Source organism: Arachis ipaensis, chromosome B9 (assembly GCF_059453495.1).
Source record: "Arachis ipaensis isolate K30076 ecotype BB chromosome B9, ASM5945349v1, whole genome shotgun sequence".
In the NCBI taxonomy this organism is placed as follows: Eukaryota; Viridiplantae; Streptophyta; class Magnoliopsida; order Fabales; family Fabaceae; genus Arachis; species Arachis ipaensis.
In genome coordinates this window covers 28,984,790-29,006,541 of record NC_142444.1, presented here as the reverse complement: position 1 = coordinate 29,006,541, position 21,752 = coordinate 28,984,790, and positions in this window count along the sequence as shown.

Genomic DNA, 21,752 nt, shown 5'->3' with positions numbered 1-21,752 from the left:
TAAATAATAATTTTTGACTAATTATCCAAATCAATATTCAAATATTATAAAAATAGACATTTTAGTTTCGAAAAAAATTAATACAGAAAAATATTCTCAAAGTTTTATTCTTGTAGACAAATCAATCTCCAGTTCATTTTTCAGCAAAATAATTACCCAAATCAGTCTCTAAAAATTTTAAAAACAGATATTTTAGTCCAAAAAAATTAATACACAAATTAATTTTCAACGTTTTTTCTGTCAAATATAACAGTATCCCATTCATAAAAAAAGTAAAATACAATTATTATTATTATTATTGTTATTATTAATTACACAATTATACTGTACCATAATTTTTTATATTTTTTGGACAAAAACGATAATAAATTTAGTCATTAGATTTTTATGTATATTCACTCAATAATAATAATAATAGTAATAATAAAATTATTAAAAATTATTTTACAAGAAATTCAAAGTTAAAAATATTTAATATTTTTTATTTAATATAATTAAAAGATGCCCTATTCTAAAAAGTACGTTTGTATAAAAAAAAAGAGTAATTACCTAAATCAGTGCCCAAAGATTTTAAAAACGGATATTTTAGTCTTTAAAAAAAAATTAATACACAGATTAATCCCAATATTTTACTCTGACAAACAAATCAGTTCCCAATCTATTTTTTGGCAGAGAAATTATCCAAATTAGTCCCCAAAAATTTTAAAAATAGACATTTTAGTTCCAAAAGAAAATTAATACACAAATCAATCCCCAACGTTTTTTTTTTGTCAAGCATAAGAGTCCTTCATCCATTTTACTTTTCCTATATCTCAAGCTTTATTATTATTAGCTTAGTTGACACTAACATATTAATATACTATTTTCGTTGAAAATAAATGAGGTGAATAATTATGTTTTGAAATTCAAATTAAAATATTTTCTGTTAATATAAACATATTTTTTAAAATAGGACATCTTTTGATTATATTAAATACAAAAATATTAAATTATCTCAACCTTAAATTTTTTTGTAAAATAATCTCTAATAATTGCATTATTATTATTATTGAATGACTATATATACTTTTTATATTTTTTATGCAAAAATTATTTTTATATTATAAATACATACATAAAAATCTAATGAATAAATTTATCAATTTTTTTGTCCAAAAATGTAAACAATTATGGTACAATATTATTGTATAATAAATAATAATAATAATAATAATAATAATAATAATAATAATAATAATAATTTTATTTTATGTTATTTTATGTTTATGGAGGGAGATTGTTATGTCGGACGAAAAAAATATTAGGAATTGATCTGTGTATTAATTTTTTTTGAAACTAAAATGTTCGCTTTTAAAATTTTTGGAAACTGATTTGGATAATTACTCTGTCGAAAAAGGAATTAGGGACTGATTTATCCACCAGAATAAAATCTTGAGAATGTTTTTGTGTATTAATTTTTTTTGGAGTAAAATATCCGCTTTTAAAATTCTTGGCGACTGATTTGAGTGAAAATATTTTAATTTATATTTTAAAGCATCATTATTTACCTTATCTGTTTCCAACAAAAAGAGTGTATCAATATGTTAGTGTCATCATTCAAATGCACAAATTTAAGCTAATAATAATAAATGTTGACATGTAATAAAAATAAAATAGGCAAAAGACTGTTATGTCTGAATAAAAAAAAATTAAAAATTAATCTGTATATTAATTTTTTTTAGAAACTAAATTATCTATTTTTAAAATTCTTGAAATTGATTTGAGTAATTACTCATAATTTTTTTATGGTATCTCCAAGTTGGACTCTAGTTGGTTGTATAAAACAACATTTCTGTTAAATAATTTCAAACTTAACATGCCACTTAAAATGTTAAGCAGGACCACAGCATTGAAGACAAAGGCCTAAAGAGAGTTGTAGTCCTATAAAATGGGAGGAATGCATGTCTAACACTCCCATGCTCTCTCTACATCTCATATAACAATCACTCTCCGTACAAAACAGAAGAAAAACCATCAGTGCTTTACAATAATTAAAAAAAAAAAGAATGGGTCAGAGAGTGACCAAGTTGATGGCGGTGATTTTGGCCATTATCATGGTGGTGGCGCTTGCTTCAGAAGTTGAAGGAGGAAGAAAACTCAAAGGTGACAAGGGAATAATGAAGAAGGATGATGAGAATATGGATCAGCCTCAGAACTTCGTTGGAGGCATGGGTGCCATTTTACCAAGCCCTAATGGTTATACTTTTACTGGTGTTGGGTTTGGTCCTAATGGGTTTTGCACTTTCCCTGGGGGCTGCACTCCAACAACACTACCCACCATCACTAACCCTCCTCCTGCTTTTCGTCTTAGGATTCCGCCGCCACCCCATATATAGAGAAGCAGAAGGTTAGGGTTTGTTTGGTTTGACGAACTTTTTTTTGTTTTTATTTTCAGTGTTTTTCTGTTTTTATAATTTTGTTATTTCACTCTTTTTTTTACAAAATGATAAAAACAGATAACACTTGAACATAAAATCAAAAAATAAAAATACAAACCAAACACTACATCTTAACACTGTCTTTGTTCTAGTATTTTAGACTTCTAATATTAGCTAGAGTATGGTACGGAACTTTATTTTTAAGCTTTTAATTTAGGATGTGTGTGGTTTATGTTTTGGTCTAGTCTGATTTCCAGAGTCATGTTAGTTTTTTGTCTGGTTTTTATATGGCTGGTGTATGCCTGAATGTCGTTACAGGATAATTATATTGTAGACTTTCTATGCATACTATATTGTGGTGTAATATCTGAGATCCTATTAGAAGCATGCAATGTCTCAAGCTCTTGTCTCTTTTGTTAAAAAGTTTTTAATTTTATTTCGTAGATAACGATTGAGTTAGTTTAATTAATTAATTGATAAGCCTAGTATTTAATTTGTATCGCTGCGATATGATTATTACGTATGTGCATTCCCTGGTTCTATTTTACTGCCTGTTCAAGCTGATCGCAGAGACTCAGACAATTAATTTGGTTAGTAATGCAAAATATATATGGATATGGAATACCATCAAAACAGTAATGCTAGGGAACAAAAAAAAATAGTCAGAACTTATTTGATTTATTGCAACAATTAATGAAAGCTAAATAAGACAAGTTATAGCTGTTTTTGGCTAATTTTTTTTGTTACCAAACATTTCTGCACCCAAAATACCACAAAACAGAGCTACCCTATGCTACCTATATCTCCACCAACAAAAGACCTTGTCATGACGGTCCGAAAGGTGAAAATGGAAAACATGAGTCTTGAACGTTGTTTAAATTTGAGCTCATTCAATCGTTAACAAATCTGTGTGATAATCGGTTTTTAGAAATAATTTTGTATTTGTGCAAAAATACTTTTTCTCTCGTCTTTTCTCACTGCCTGTTGGTTTTAATCAATTGCCTCTTTTAAACCCCAACTAACCCTAAAAGATTCCACTCTCAAATAATAATAATCATGGACTTAGACACAAATGTTTGTGTTTTTTTTAGTAATTTTATATGACCAACAAAATTTATTATCTTTGTCAATTTTAAATAAAAAACTATTAGCAGGTTATTAGAATTTATTGTTTTTATCTATTAATTAGTTATTAATATTTAAAAGTATGGGTTAAAACATGTTGTTAGATTGCTAAACTAAAAAATTTGGATTGATAAATAACTAAAAATAATAGCAAAAAATAATAAATTTTAATGATCTTTTAATATTTATTTTTTAGATATTAAAAATTAAATTTTAAACCATTCAGTTCTAATAATATAAAAATAAAGTATTGATTCAAAATATTAGTATTAATATTGATAAAAAAATATTAAACTATTAGTTTTTTTTTCATATAAAAGGGAGCCCAAGCAAGCATGTATGCATCCAAAGTAAAATGTAGTAGTAAATTAGCAAATGAATTAAGAACGAAACATGCTTTTAAACTGTTCATTTGTTTGAATTTTGAGCACGTAAAAGATTCTTACAAGTTGCTGACCGAAATAACATCAACTACTTAAATCAATTTGGCATCCTTGTATGTGAGATTTTTTTTTCATATGCAATAAGGTTTGTTTACTAAAAATACTTGTTTTGGGGGGGGGGGGGGGGGGGACATAGAAAGAAAAACACACGTGCGAGAACTACATATTAATGAATAAATTCGTAGAATTAAGTGGCTTTCAATCATCATGTCATAATCTAGCTCAAGAGATTAAGAATATCTAACTTTGATAAATATGCAACCTATATTACATACAAGTTCATTATATAAGTTTCACACCTTTTTCAAAAACATGAACTTTGGATAATTTATAAAGATAAATAGTCAAATTAGTCTCTAAAAAATTATTTAATTTATTTTTTAAATTAATTTTTGAAATAAATTTTTAATTAAATTCGTCTTTCAAAGTTTTTCAATTAGTTGTTGTAGTTTTTTCGTCACTTCCATTACTAACTATATCAAAATTTGTTGATGTGATACATTAAATAATACCACAATATATACTTAGTAGTTCTAATTGACGGTTAACATAATAAATTTATGAAATTAGATCAAATCAACTCCGAATCAAAAAATTTCAATGTCTCTAGTTCTCTCCTCAATTAAATTTTGATTTAATCTAATTTCATAAACTTATTATGCTAATAGTTAATTAAGGCTACTGTGTTATGTTACAGGTTAACGTGCTACATTAACAAATTTTAACACCGTCAACCAAAAAAATACTAAAAAAATTAACACAATTAATTTAAAACTTTAAAAAATTAATTTGATTAAAAAAATTTGAAAACTAATTTAATAAACAAGTAATTATTTAGAGACAAATTTGACTATTTATCCTGGTTTATATAAGTTTAAAGCATCTTTTATCTCTAGAGTTAATGTAAGGAATTGAGTAAGATGGACTATAAAAAAAAATTATAATAAACAATATTAGTAACGCGCATGCGATAAAAAAATGATGCCAAAATTATTTTAAAATATTATAGGATAAAGTATATTTTTTTTCTCTAAAGTTTGGTAAAAGTTTTAAAAATATATAAAAATTATGCTTAATTTATTTGTGTTGAGGGGTTGTTCTTATGAAATTATTATTGAATCGGTCTTAAATTTTTTAAAAAATTAACCGTTATGGATATATCTTATGCAAATCGAAAACTTTTGAGACAAAATTGAAATAAAATAAAACTTAGGGATATTTTTAAAATTTTTATTAAACTTCAGAGACAAAAAATATATTTTACCCAAAATTATAATAATTATATTGATGTCTAAGTCATCGATAATATTAATTAATAATATTTAATTATTTAGTTTGCTGTTGATAACGAAATTGGTAGCATGAAATAATAGTTATATTAGATTAATATTAAAGATTATATTTAATAATATATTATATAATTTTCTACTATCTAATTATTAAATCTATATTTAAAATACCAAACTATTCTAATATAATGAAAAATAAATTGGTAATTTCGTATAGTATATTTAGTAGTTCAGCACAACCGATTTAATCTATTATTACACAATTCAAATTTTAAATCATCAACTAAATAATTCTTAAAGTATTATTCTCTACGTACAAGTCATTTTTCGATATAAGTCTATACAAGTTATTTATATTCATGAGTGCACGTTTTTTTCATGTTGTTACTGCACGTTCTTCTTGTTCTTTGTTATTTTTCTCTTTTGTTATCGTCATCACCAACACCACCTCTTCCACCTCCTCCTCTTCCTCCTCCTTTTTTTTTTTTATTGAAATTTCATCTCCTCCTTCCTTTTCCTCTTTCTTCTCCATCATCAGTTTGGGTGTAATCCTGTTTTGGTCCTTAAGGTTTAAAGTGTCCTATTTAAATCCAAAAAAGTTTCATTTAGCTTCAATATAGTCATATCGTGAAGTCAAAGTTAAATAATTAATGAAATGTTCTACATGACAGCAGTACAAGAACAAGGTCGATAATTTGGAGAACAAGTACAAGTTCCAGAGGTACAAAATCAACCGTGGATGCATCAATACATTTATTTATCATTCTCCTTAGTTCTATAGAAAATATTTAATTTAAATTATAAAAAAATAATAAATAAATGTATTGATGCATCAACGGTTGATTTTGTGCCTCTGGAGTTTGTATTTGTTCTCCAGATTATTGACCTTGTTCTTGTAATGCTGTTATGTAGGACATTTTGTTATTTATTTAACTTTGACCTCACGGTGGGACACCATTGAAGCTAAATAAAAATTTTTTGGATTCAAATAGGATACTTTAAACCTTAAGGACCAAAACAGGATTACGCTTAAACATTGGGGACTAATTTAGTACTTTACTCTAATGAATAATTCAAGTTTAGATTGTCAATTGAACCAAAACGAAATTGATTATTGTTTTGAATCCAATCAAGTAAATGAGGTGTGGTTCGATTCTAGTTAATATTTTCGTTAGTAGTTTATGATTCTGTAGGTGAATAATGTTTTTGTTTGTAAAAATTGTTGTTCATCGTTGATGGTTTGAATCGAATGTAATGTAAAAGTTTTGTATTAAAGAAAATATTTTTTTTGTATTTGCAGCAAATTTGAGTGTAACACGAAGATCTTTTAGTGTATTGTTTAAGAATTTTCAGTGTATATGTGCTAATAAGTTCTTCATAATTCAAAACTCTTCTTCCTCCTCCTCATCTTCTGCTGCTGCTTCTTCTTCTTTTTCAACATCATTATCATCATCTTCTTTTTTTTTATTCATCTTTTTTCTTGTTTTACTCTCTTAACAAGAATAAAACAAAAAAATCAAACAAAGAAGAAGAAAAAACACATAATGGTACAAAATTATTTGGAAGAGGATAAACTTACATTTATTCAACTAAAAGAAAGAAAGAAATAAGGGAAAAAAAGAAGAAGAAAAAAATGCAGCATTAGAGAAAATAATTTTTTTTATTTGCAGTAAATTTGAGTGTAATACGAAGATATTTGGGTGTAACACGAAGATATTTGAGTGTATTGTTTAAGAATTTTCGATGTATGTGTGTTGATAAATTCTGCATAATTCAAAACTCTTCCTCTTCCTCTTCCTCCTCCTCAACTTATGCTGCTTCTTCTTCTTGTTTTCATCATCATCACCATCTTCTTCTTTTTTTTCTTATTCATCTTTTTCTTTTTATTTTACCTTCTCAAGTTTCTTCTTATTTTACTCTCTTAACAAGAATAAAAACAAAAAAATCAAACAAAGAAGAAAAAAATACATAATGCTGCAAAATTACTTGGAAGATGATGAACTTACATTTATTCAACTAAAAGAAAGAAAAAAATCAGGAAATAAAGAAAAAGAAAAAAATATAGCATTAAAAAAATATTTTTCTGTATTTACAGCAACTTTAGATATAACACGAAGATACTAATAGTTAAAAATAGTTAAATCATTTGATTTAAATTTAGTTAACTCATTCTTAAATTCAGTTGACTGTAATTCCTACTTTTTTTCCAAATAGTTAAATCATTTGATTTAAATATTCGTGACTACACTATAGATACTAATACTAACACTATACCAAATTGAACATATAGCTACACTTTATTTATGACCGTTATTTTAAGGGTCTCTAATCATTAACATTATGACGCTTATGCGCTTAATTTTTAAATAGTTAGTATTTAGTCTATATCTCTCTCATTCTTTTTTTTAACTTTCTATTTTTTTAAAAATGTATTCACTATTTCACTATCATTTCAGATGAGATGAGAAGAATCGAAAAACAAGAAAGTAACGCAACAACCTTCACCATGCTACAGTTCGTCGTTTATCGTCTCACCATCGCGGTTCGCGTTCACTGATGAGTCACTATTTTACGATTTATTTTGTACTGAATTGAGTGAATTTTATCAATTATTCATACACTTATTCATATAAATTGCATGGTTTTACAAATCCTTTCTAATTTTGTGCTATGATTGAAAACATGCTTCTTTGACTTTAAAATTGCTGATTTTTAATCCTCTCTTATTACCATTCGATGCCGTGATATATTTGTTACATGTTTTCAGGGTTTATAGGGCTGGAATGGCTTAGAGGATGGAAAGGAAGAATGCAAAAGTGGAAGGAACACAAGAAATTGAGTATTTCAGAAGCTGGTAGCGACGCGTGCGCATGGGCGACACGTACGCGTGACCAGTGAAGCAGGCAAGCGACGCGTAGGCGTGACCAGGAATTTGTTCAGCGATGCGTACATATGGCTGACACGTACGCGTGACGAGCGTCACGTGCTGCATTAAACAAAATTCACTGGGGACGAATTCTGGGCTGCTTTTGACCCAGTTTCAGGCCTGAAAATACAGATTAGAGGCTGCAGAGTGGAGTTGGAAGGGGGGATCATTCACTTTTCGTTCATTCACACAATTTTAGGTTGTAGATGTAGTTTTCTAGAGAGAGAAGATGAATCTCTCTCTCTCTCTCTCTCTCTCTCTCTCTCTCTCTCTCTCTCTCTCTCTCTCTCTCTCAGTTTTAGGGTTTTTAGTTTTGTTCCTTCTCAAATTTAGATTTCTACCTTACTTAATTTAGTTTCTCTTCTACTTTTATTTGTTCTAATACTTTAGTTTATCTATTTCTCTCGTTGATTTCTTTATGTTGCCAATTTAGTTTATGAATTCTTCTTGTTTCCTTTAATCCATATTAATGCAATTGATGTTTCCATGTTTATGATTGCTTTCTTTAAATTGTTGTTATTGTTTCCTTTTGCAATTGTTAGTCTTAGATTTTGCTATGTCTTGTTAGTTTTCTATGTTTTTATTTTATGCCTTCCAAGTATTCGATAAAATGCTTGGTTGGATTTTAAAATAGATTTTTATGTTCTTAACTTGGATTGATCAATTAGAGACTCTTGAGTTATCAAAATTCTTTTGTTGAATGGTAATCGAAGATTTCCGGTTAGCTTGAACTTCACTAAATCTAGTCTCTCACTATGAGTTGACCAGAACTTGTGAACTCAAGTTGATCGTATGCACTTGACCTTCCTCCATTGGTTAGAGGTTAACTAAGTGAAGGCAATTCACATTTACCATCACAATTGATAATGGTAATAAGGATAGGACTTCGTAGTTATTACTTAATTTTCTTGCCATTTTTACTTTCTTGTCTCTTATTTTAAAAACCCCAAAAATATATTTTCCCATAACCAATAGTAAGTACACTTTCCTGCAATTTCTTGAGAGACAACTCGAGGTTTAAATACATCGGTTAATTTTATTGGGTTTGCTTAAGTGACAAACAATTTAAACATTGACCGAGGATAATTTGTTGGTTTAGAAGTATACTTGCAACACAACATTTTTGTGAAATTCTTTACCGACATTTTTTCTCTCATCATTCACCGTTCACCATCGTGATTTGCATTCATCGTTCACCATTCGCTGTCCTCGCGTCACCCTTTCGTTTCCCTTTTTCTCCGAGTGCGAACCCTAATTCTCCGTCCAGCGACTTTTTCTTCTCTTCCAACCTCAATACTAAACACTGATAGTGAGTATTCAATTGTTCTTCTATTATACTTTTTCCCCTACAATTTCGTTGTTGTTTCTTAATGTTTGTTATGCTGAAGTTGTTGCAATTGTTTGTTATTAGTGCTCTATTTTGTTGTAATTTATCATAATGATTATATCATGATGTTCATATTTGCTATTTTTCTTTGAATTCTCTTATTTATTTTTCCGCACTCAACATGTTCGATAAAATACTTCAATTATATTTCTTTGAATGCTGTCTTTCTTATTTCTTCTCTTGATTTCTTCGATGTTTTTGTGCCTTGATGATATCATGAACTGGTTAGTGATCTTCTTAAATTACAACATGTTGATTACATTGTCCAACTTAAATATCTGGACTTTTGTTGAAAGTAATATCAATGTAGGAAGGATGTTTTTTAAGTTGTAATGATGTGGAATGTATGTTGATGTTGTAAACATGTCAATAAAGGCATCGAAAATATTAACTTACATGTTAGTTGAGTTTGAAATAAACAAGAGTACGTGGTATAAATTTCATAATTAGTCATCACTTTATTACTTTAATGTTTTCCTAATATAAAATCTAGTGAAGTTGTAGCTTCCAAACTAATTTTTTTCTCTGTCATTCTCACTAACTGACATACTACAAAATTGTGATTGGTTGGTTGATCTAGTATGTAATATTGTAAAACTATATATCTTATATTTCTTGTATACTAAAGTTTTCTCATTTTGTGGGTAGGATAGCTTTTCCACTCTAGTACTTCCTTCAAAAATAAAATGTGTCTTCTACATGTCAAGTAAGGGAAAAAATTTGCTCCATAACGTAAATCTGTTTTGGTGCTATTTTTATTAGAATTGTTCTTCTGTTATGAAAGAGAAAAAGTATATATTTGACAAAGTGCAACTTTATTCATTTTTATTAAGTTTTTTTAGGAAATTAATTATGCTATTGATTTAATAATTTATGAGCAATTTATAATTATAACTTCCATTTGTCTTGATATCTTTTCAATAGGTCTTTCCTTCACCTAATGCAACTGTATTAGAGCAGTTAAGTAATATAGACTGCATTGTGTATTCCATGGTTCCTTTTTCACTTTAATCTGCCCCTCGTTGGTAAGATTCTTAGAAGTAGTTTATAAAAAGTATGCTATTTCCTCTTCATGAAGTGCCATTACATAATCTTTTAATTTTGTTGGAGACATTGCATGATTATGTGGATTAATCTATAATTTTGTTAGAATAAACATATCTTTCTTCTTTACACAGTTTAGTTCTCCTACTAGATGATCATTGATCAACAAGTTTTTTTAGGTCTTATTGGGAATTGGAGAGATTATTTCGTCAAGGTCTTGCCTCAAGGTACTTCTTGATCTTGTAATTATATATGTTTTCTTTGCTTATTAATGTTTAGTCTAATGAGCCTTCCATATAGTTTGTATTTTAGGAATTTAGGCTCGATAAGATTGCTTTCAATTTGCAAGGAGAGCATTTGTTTCTCTTTTGGAAGAAACAAGCTATTAAGGTAGTCCGACTGTGCTTGATTGCTGAGCAATAAGACAAAATGGGTAATAAGTTTCTGTGCTTTGGTATGGAAGTTCAGCAATAGTGCTATTAGTGGCGTGAATTTGTTCCAATGCATGAAATTCAAGCTACGGTCTTTTGTTTTATTGAAATTTTATAGCAATATATGCATTCTTTTCCAAAATTCTACTCATTTTTATTTTTATTTTTATATAAATATAGAATTCTGTGAGTGGGAATTCCTTCACAATTGAAGCTAGTTGGTGCCAAATAGATATCTTTATTTTGATTTTGGTTTAAAATAAGGCTTTGATTAATTCACTAAAGAGTGCCAATATCATTTTATTTGAATGCATGCTTTTTACCCTGTTGTAAGTGCCAAGTGGTATACTGTTAATAAACCCTTATCGCTCCATATGATGATTGCTATTATAAAATGAATTGTCATATTTAGTTTACTCTCCCCTTATTGTTGATGCAATTATTATTGAAATTTCAAAGAAACTTTACATAAAAATGTATGAGTTAGGACTTTCGCTTTGGTACTTACTAACTGCTACTATAGATATATTTGTTTAGTATTGGTTTTTATTATCACGTGTTCAACATGATGCATGCCTGGAAAAGCTTGAGAAAAATATTTTTTCTTGGGTGTTTTGCTTCTTTTGAAGCAAAATGATGTTATTTGATGTGTGTGGAATCTTACTTCAAATAAAAATTCAGATACTTTGAAAATTGATAACTAAAATTCACAATACAATATGCATAATGTGATGACAAGATTTTTTCTACCATTAATAATTTTATGCAACCGAGTTAGTATGTCATTTCCATTTTGGTGCCAAGAAATAGTTCAGTTCCAGTTGATGTTGACCGATTGAATGCCCAAGGAATATTTGATGTGGTATGTATACCAATTTTGCTCGAGGCAAAATTGAGTGGATAATACAACCTATAATCTTTTTAATGCAACTTACTTTTTTTTGGGATCCTCAAACAATTCTTATTTTGCAGATTGTTGTTGACTCCCTACGTGATTTCAAAGTGGGTATAATATATAACCCAAAATTGTTGATAAGAGCTCTCGCTGACTTAATTGACAGATACATGAAGTCGAAAGGCAAGGAATTAATCGATGCTAGATGATATAATAAGAGTCTACAATTAACAATTTTTTTCCTCTGAAGGATTTCTAGGTAAAATTGCCTATTTATAATCATATATTGGAACAATTTTTCCTCCCATCCAAAGTACAGCAGTTCGATGAAACCTTGATATAATATTTATTGCCATAAGTATTTGATTATGTAGGGATGATATAGTTTAAGCTAAAAGAAAATAAAAGGAGAAACATTAAGAGTCTTGTTGTATATTTACAGCAGTGCTGTGTATGTATATGGAATACATTAATCTTATTTGGTCCAAATAATCTGTTCATGGTAGAAAAATCATAGGCTATAAAGTGTGGTGGATGACCATCAATTATCCTTCCTTGATTGATTTTGGTATGCTATTGTTCATTGTACATTGTTTTAAATGGTTTGCTATTTTGTTGCTGAGACTGAATCCAAACATGTGCAATTTATCTGGTGTTGCTTTCTGGCTCGATGATGCAAACTCTGCACACCAGATGTCTGGAGAGGTTTCAAAAGAAGGGAAAGCCAGTGGCGATACGAATACTGATGGAATGTGGATTCAAATTCAGTACATGCTGCTGAAAAAGACCTTGCTTTTATTAGTAATGTTTTCCCTAAAAGAAACACAGTGAATGGTAATGTCATATTTGTATCATAATCTGTACTATGATTCTTATGTTTGGTATTTTTCTGATTTTATTCTTTTCACAGTGATTTGATGCAATTTTTCTCCTTTATAAAAATGTTCATAGCCAATAAACATAGAAGAGAAAGTGTTCAAGATGATTAGAGTGTACTTAGATTTGCATAACCAATATGTTCACAAGGAAAACCTTCCATGGAAGGCTGAACAAGTGGAGACTGACTCTGATCCATTTCATTTTGAACCAGTTGAGCAACATCAGTAAGTTAGTTGTTTTCCATTATTCCCCTTAGATATTTTTGTTCCCATCTTGTAAATCTAGTATTTCTGTGACGATCTTACTTTGTCAGAGGTATTTTTCATAGAGGAAGAACCACTGAAGTTGAAGTTGAATTTGAGAAGCTCTTGCACGAGAGTTTATGCAATCTGCTACTACAAGTGGACCTTCAAGAATTGAATATCATATATTTGTTTAGCACTTAGATATATGAATTATGTTATAGGGTCGATACTTTATTGTGTATGGTAGTTTTTACTCTTTATAGATATATGAATTATGAATCAAATGAACAATGAATTAGATCTATAATTGTATAAATATTTTGGTGTAGGAAGTTTTATTAAGAAGGAAATTTTTGATGTTGTAGGGTTTATATACATATAAATTATTATTTATAATAGAAATAATTTTTGTAATAATTAATAAAAAAAAGCTTTGATATTGGAGAGATTATGACAGTTTAAAACAGTCATTAAATACAGAAAAAATTGTCACAGGAATTAGTAACTTAGTGACAGTTTAAATAGTCACTAAATATACCTAAAAACCATTATAAGAACAAGTAACTTAGTGAGGGTTTTAAATTGTCACTAAATATTGTAATAGTCACAAAAATATAAGAAAAAACTGTCACAGAATTTAGTAATTTAATGACAGTTTCAAAACGTCGTGAAAATACAATATAAAAAACACATTTACAAGTGTTACAAATTAGTGACTGTTTTATATTTTAAAAACTGTCAAAAACAATTTAGTGACACTCCTTACCAACAGTGGTCCAAAACCGTCACTATGTCTGCTGGCAACGGTCAAATCTATGACGCTTTTTTTTCCGTCGCAAAAATTATTTAGTGACAGTTAAAACCGTCGCTAAGCATTAAAAAAACCGTCACCAAAATGCTGTTTTGTTGTAGTGTAATATCATTAACTGCAAATAAATACATCATATAAATTGAATTGTTCTAAAATTTAACATGTTAATATTAAGAATACATTTTATTCCTCTATGATAAAATCTTATAATAAGAATAATATGAAAACTCACTTTCTAAAAAACGCTTTCTAATCACCATCATCGTCGTGTTATCTTGACAAAGAGGCAGAAATTGTTCCACTTACATTTGTCATTATAATAGGTTGCTCTAATATTTTTACGTGTAGAAAGCTTGTTGCCTTGTACACCAGAGTCATGGTCTTCAGAGTAGTGTTAGATGAATAAGTATTGTTAGTAATGATTTGATTATTAAAAATACTTGGTTGCTCAAAATCGGATATTATAAATACTTATAAAAATATTAATAAATTATTTATCAAATAAACCCAAAGTAGTAAGGATGTAATAAGAGTGGGTATTATAGTAATAGGATGAATAATGGTTGTTTCACTAACTCCCCAAGTGACTATCACTCGGATTCAATACCAACTGTCCTCCACTCAGTTTCATCCAACGGTCAAGCTAAGCCTTCCCTTCGCCTTACACGTGGCATTACATTATTATTTTTGTTTTTTCTTTCCCAAGGACTAAGGAGTAATGACCTTTAATCCGCTATCACAAAGGAGTTTTAAGCAAATCCCCAAGGTCGTTATTAGTTTGAGACCCTCTTAAACGGTTAAATTCAAGGTTTGTTGTATGTCAATTACTCAATACTCAATAATATTAATGTTGTCTTCACATATACACTTCATCTCCTGCTTTGTTATGTACTTCTTTCATGTCATTTTGAATTTGGCAATTTTTCTGCTTTAGTCCTTCTTGAATAGAAACTATAATTGTACTGTATCATTTTCGTACACTAAATTTATTACTTCAGATTGTAGTTTCCATTCTTCTTTATATGTCTCATCTATTTTATTTTTACTTGAAGTTACTGTCTCAACTAGACAATAATTTAAGTGTATAAATAACACTGTCGGTGATTAGTTTTTTATCTGTTGATTATTCACATATGTTCATACTTTGGTCTAACAAATAAGATCAGGTCCAACGAAGATAAAGAACCTAATCCATAAAGAAAGTCTTCAACCTATACCCAATTTTTTTGAAGAGGTCAGACATCACAAAGGAGCCAGACTTGTATTTTTCTTTTTAGATTCAAAGTCCATGCAAAAATATTTTTCAAGCAAAGAAAAATACAAGTCCAACTCTACTTGCCTAAACAAATAATTGCCTCCAAAAATCTCTCTCACTATCTCTATCTTTCCTAAAAGATAGATTTATTTAGACTCTCAAGATAAAGGAAATGATTAATCCACTAATAAAGGTGAAATTACTCCAACAAAAGTGGTTAACATTCTACTATAAATATCATGATACTCCTCAGGTATAAGGTACATTCTAATATACTCAAAACCTGCTAAAAGCCCTTGCTAACTTGAACATTGGAGTCTCTTGCAGGTACCACCCTACCTCTTGATGAGGAACTCGGACGGTAGCACCCGACACTAGTACAAGTCGGACGCTGCCTCAGAAAGAGTCTGGATCTCACGTCTAGGCCCAAACCAATGTTTCAGCAACCCTCGGAACAACATATATTTTGTTTATTAAAGCAAATTTGCAGTAGTTTGTTATGTTTGAATTTACAATTACAATTACAAGTGAGACAGATAAATTAAGTCCTGCAATATTTCTTTGATTGCCTGAATGTGAATCATATCTTCTCTTCTGTGCATGTTGTTTTATTCGTAAAAATAAAATCTGTTTATGCTTTTATGAACATTATTGACATGAGTTTCCTTTTCTCTTCTTTTAACCGCCATGTTGTCTAACAATGTTCTTGTAGGTGAAATTTCATATCTACTCTTATATCCACAACTATTCTATTCTACTTCGGACAGCAAAGTCGCATGTGAGACGTGCACAAAGACCAACCTTATGAATAGATTGTCGTCGACTATTAAAGTGGGAGAAGCCACAGCAGTGTTTAATTAATATGCTCATGATTTCATCATACCTATGTTTTGCCATTAAGTTTGTGTTTTCTTTTTTATGTAACCTTTCTTCAAACTTGTGAGATTAGGGGACTGATAGCTGCATAGCACTTAGAAGCACCAATGGACTTAGAGTGTTACAAAAATTCTAATGGAGTATTTTTGGAGTTTTAAATATGATATGTACTTATGTATATAAAATGAATTGGTTTTAAATTTCGATTAATGAAATGAATCTGATCTCATTTTATACAAGTGATTTCCCTTTTGTTAAAAATTAGTTAAATTTTCTTACTTTATATAAAGTTAAAATGAATTGAAATTAAAGATATAAGTGATGAATCTCTTATTTAGTCTCAAATCACCATTTATAACATACAATTCTAAAAATATTAATGTGCCATTTTGTAAAATTTAAAATAAAATTGAACTAAAAATAACTTTTGAGATGCTCTAATCATCATTATGGTTGACTTCCTATGCTTCATTTTTGTCATCTACTCCTGAAGAATCCCTCTTCTAAAAAAGAAAACATAATCTAAGTCGCCGTTTATTGAATCCCCATGGACTCTGCTATTAATTGAATACTACAGTGAGTCATTTTATACTACGTTACAAAGTAATTTCCTCCATTTTTATTTATTACTTACGTATTTCAATTCATACTTTAATACATCTAAATAGGTTTAATACTCAAACTCGTCCTTGAAAGATCACATGTTCTCAATTTCGTCCCTAAATGATTTTTTTAATCAAATTAGTCCCTGAATGAATTTTTTTTAAATCACGTTCGTCCTTCCATTAACCTCTTCACACTGTCGTTAAGAATCTGCTGACCTGGAATGTGAGGTGGCAATACGAATAACACCTGGCATGGTGTGTGTGTGTTGCTGACGAGATATGTTTAGGATTATATATCAATTTCGTCCCTAATTCTCAAATAAATAAACCCTAATTTCCTTCTTCCCAAGAACATGAATGCATTGCTTGAGTGTTATTGTAGATCCAACAGCTGTTGAGGAAGGAGAAATTCGATTTTGGCGCCATGATGGAGAGCAGAAGTGGAGGTCCCGGTGGCGGGTTGCCGTCGCACTCACATGGTAGCTATGCTTCGAGCTCGTCCATGTGAAGAAGAAGGAAAAACGATGATGAAACCTATTTTTACGGTTAAGAAATCTAAGACATCACAAAATCCAGATAAGTTGTTTCATACTTGTCCAAGATATCAGGTGAGTTTAATTTTTATGAATAATAGAATCATCTTGGCTTTCACTCTTTATGTGAGATTAACAATTTTATTCAATGTTTTCAGAAAGGGAGCCACTACAATTTTTTTGAATGGGTTGAGGAAAATGAACATGTAGTTGCTGCAGAAGGTCCAAAGGAAGTCCCAGAAACTGATGTAGAACTGGAGATTGATTATGAAGATTGGAAGGTTAAATTAGCATGGAGATAGGTAGTTTAGAAGCAGAAATCAGAGTACTCAAAATGTTAATGTGTTTCATTTTCACTGGTCTGATAATGGTCATCTTAGTAGGAATTTTACTTTGCATGTCATATATGTACAACTAGGAGACAGTGAATGTGATATGGTGGTGTGATTTAGGTTGCTGACTTTACTTTGCTGGATTTTTTGTTTCCAATTATCATGGTTAAGCTATTGTAAACTAACAGTGAGTTTATAAATGACAACTTGAATTTTGAGTACACATGTGAAGGAAATATATTTATGCATCACTTACACTATCATATATAAAGAAGTAAAGAGCAAATCAGAGACATAAGAAGATAATAAAGTTTCTAAAATTTCTTAATATAAAGTCTTAATATAAAGTTGCTAACATTGTGTTTGTCACCACAAAAGATAGTAAAGTTCTTAAAAGCGAACAAGATAGTGTTTATCAAGTAAAGGGCTATATCCAAAATAAAGGCCTTACAAAACAGTGAACAAGATAATGTTTATCACCATGATAACTGTCTTAATCTATAGCCTTATACACAAAAAAAAAGCATATGTTCCAATGATGGTCTTCAGATAGCATTATCTTTCTTCCTTGGACGTTTGAACCCCGGAGTCGGCACAAAGGTCATGAGACTTGCAAGCTTTTGGGTTGTCGTAGCACTATATCCTTTGATTGTTCCAGCAGAAATTGAAATTGTTGCAGTTGTTGCAGCATGTTAGGGAGGGACAACCCTTTTTCCTCTTCCCTTGGAGACCTGAAGCTTGGGTGGTCCTCCTCTCACTTTAGCCTACATGACACATGGAATAAATCCATTAATAGACAACCACATATTCAGGTATATGAAAGTGAAAATAAAGTAACTAATCAAACCGCTACAGCTTCTGTGGATGGTGATAGTTGTGTCTCTTGGGTGACTGGGATTCCTTTCGATTGGTTCACTACTATCTGTGGTGCTGCATTCGATTGTAATGATGGTGGAGAAACAGACATTGGAACAGGGTCAATTGGGACAACATGAGCAACATCATTTGGGAGTTCATTTGGTGCTTCTATGTTAGGATCAACACATGTAAGCTACAGTTACATTAACCTTGCTTCTTCAGCATCAGCTTGTTTCTTCAGTTTGCATGTTCTTTTGTTGTGTCCAACTTCACCACAAAACATGCATCGTATGGGGTTATATTTTCTCTTCATTCTTGTCTTGGAACTAGAGCCTCCTTCATCTTTGTCTTTTCTTCTATACTTTAGGGTTTACCTAGTTTGGGCTTTATTGGAGGTGGGACTGGTGCAGGTGAATCTGTTTTTTCCCATAAGTCCTGACCCTTGATTGGGTTAACATGAAAAGCATATGTTTTTCTGTATGATTCCATGGTTAACCACTCATGGTAGTACTCCTCAACCCTCTTATCATTCTTATCTTGTATGGCTGATATGGCATGCATACAAGGCATACATGTGCATGCATTTATATTTTCAGACCAAGTTGCATTATTAATATAGTACATTTACATAAAGATTAAGAAAATATACCTGTCAGTTGCCAGAATCTACATGTGTAAGTATGCTTTCCTAAGTCCACAACCATTGTACTTGGCAGCCTTGAACCTCGTATAGCTTCTCATTCTGATCACCACTCCATTGTGGGAACCAATGCTGAGAAAGCTTTGTCATAGCCTCAAGTTTGCTTTGTTACACTGGGGGCAGAATTTCCTGGTAGTTTGCCAATTTCTGCATATTATTGATGATGGTCTTCATTATGATCCTCCTGACTTTCTCTGCCAATGTGAGGATAGGCTTCACCCTGTCATGCTTTGTCCTTGCATTAAATGACTTACAAGTATTTTACAAATAGTGTCCATTTTTGGCTCCTCACGAAAATGAGCTTTAGTCCATGCTTCTTTCAGCCACTTATCCAAATAAGCCCATGCCTGTTCGTTTATCACCTTGATTCTTTTCATGTTTCTATCAAAATCACTCACAATCTTTGATCTAGCATATTTTCACACCAACTCCTTCAGTTGTATACTCCCCTACTGCTTCGAGAAATTTCTCCAGAGATGCCACATGCAAAATCGGTGGTGAACTCTTGGCATTACTTCCTGCATGGCTGGGATTAATCCATGAAAAAACAGTTTACAGCAAAAAGATATTGCATTAAATTAGTCCTCACAAGATATTTCATTAAATCAAATATGTCCTCACAAGATATTTCAATAAATCAAATTGGTCCTTTAAAATCTTTTCATGGATCAAATTGGTCTTTACCTTCTGTATATCTGAGATAAGGCCCATCCATTTTTTTGTAGTCACCAAGGTCCCTGTGTAGCAGTTCAAGAAACCATTGCCAGTTGTCTCTGTTTTCGACATCCACAATTGCATAAGCAATCACGAACACGTGATTGTTGGCATCTTGGCCACAAGCAGTCAGCAACTGTCCTCCATGCAAGGTCTTCAGAAAGGCTCCGTCCAAACCAATCAATAGTCTACACTCGGCCTTAAATCCTTTCTTACACTCATCGAGAAATACATAAAATCTTCGAAACAGTGGAGGTCTCTCAGACATGGAAATGACACCAACTTGGACTGTTGAACCTGGGTTGGTGGTCTACAGTTGGTTAGCATAATCCTAAATAAGTGCATATTGTGCAACTTCATCTCCTTTCACTACTTTTCTTGCTGACTTTAAGGCCCTAGTAATGCAAGTACTATTTAGCTTAAGGTTGCACTTCCTCACAAATCAGTCATAAACCTCTTTATGCTTTATAGTTGGGTACTTCCTAAGCTTAGGAACCAGCTTACCCAACGTGCACTCCTGTGTTGTAGCCCTGTTCTTTCTCTTCCTAGCACATGTGTATTCATCCACTAATGTCTTAATCTGCCATACCCCATTTTGCTTGTTACAAGCACAATACACAACATAAGGACATCCCTCTGTCTTGCACATAGCCCTGACTCTGATGTTGTCATTTTTAGTAAAATTGATATTTCTCCCCCATTGTATGGTGTAATCCCTAGTTGCATTCATAAAGTGGTGCTTCGACTTAAAAATCAAGCTTACCTCAAGTTTGAGGTTTCCAAACTTTGCCTTTTCATTGTATGGTGGATACACAGTAGCTTCCTCTTCATCAGAGTCCAACACCTTATCCATATCTTTCTAGTGTCAGGAGTCACAATCAGATTCACCTTCAATTTTGGTTTCCTCTTCTGAGTCTGTCAATCCAAGTATAATAAAGTTCAGTACTCCAATCTACATGTGTGATATAAAATAACATGAGTAAATATAAACTACATTAATCATGACTTACCAGAATCAGATAACTCATCCTCTTCAATATCTTCATAGCTAGAGTCATCAGTGTCAATAACCTTTTCAGCCCTTCTAGATGAAGCTGGTCTGTGCTTCTCACTGAAATCAGTTTTCGTTGGCCCTCTACTATTGAAGTCATCACTGTGACTGTCAATGTCACTGATATCTCCCAAGCCTTTAGTGGGTTTATATAGACTGTCCTTAGTACTCTCATATGAGTCATGAGAGTCGCTATCATCCTGTATTGGTGATGGCTTAACAACTCGACCAGACCTTGTGAATTGCAGAGGTTCTTTGTTCTTATTTTGAGCATGTGACTTCTTTGAAGGTTGATGGCCACTTCTTGGTTTAACAACAGCTTTCAAAGGATCAGTGCAAGGTTTTGCAGGTTGGGAAAAACTTTTTGGTTGGTAATTGGGCTGGGATTTGGGCTTTTATGTGGGCTGAGAACTGTACTTTTTGGTGGGCTGAGAATTGGGCTTATCAATTGGATTCTGTGTGGGCTGGGAGGACCTTGTATTAGGCTGCACATAGTCCATTTTTTTGGTACGAGGATTGGGTCAAGAAGAGGTGGGACTGACTTTGGCTTTATTTTTGGAAGTGGAAGGAGAGTGTTAGTCTTCGATGATTGTGAGTGGCTCTTTCTGGCCTGGGATGCAATTTTGGTAGCTTGCATTGCAGGCTGTGTGCGGGGCAACTTCAATAAAGAGGCATTCTTTTGCAAAATCATTTCATCATCCTCACTCATGCATTCCACCACGTGTGGCTCTGAAACTCCATATTTAAAGAATATATTCATGATATTGTGATTCCTTCTACAAGTCTTGCACATTTTTAGTAGATCTTTATCAGTCTCCAACTTTCTCAGCCCACCCTCAAGCGACAGCTAAGGAACTTTCCACCAACATATGTCCCCCCAGCGTATCCCAGTTCTTTATAGTATCCTTTAACCAAAAACACATCAAGAGTATCCCC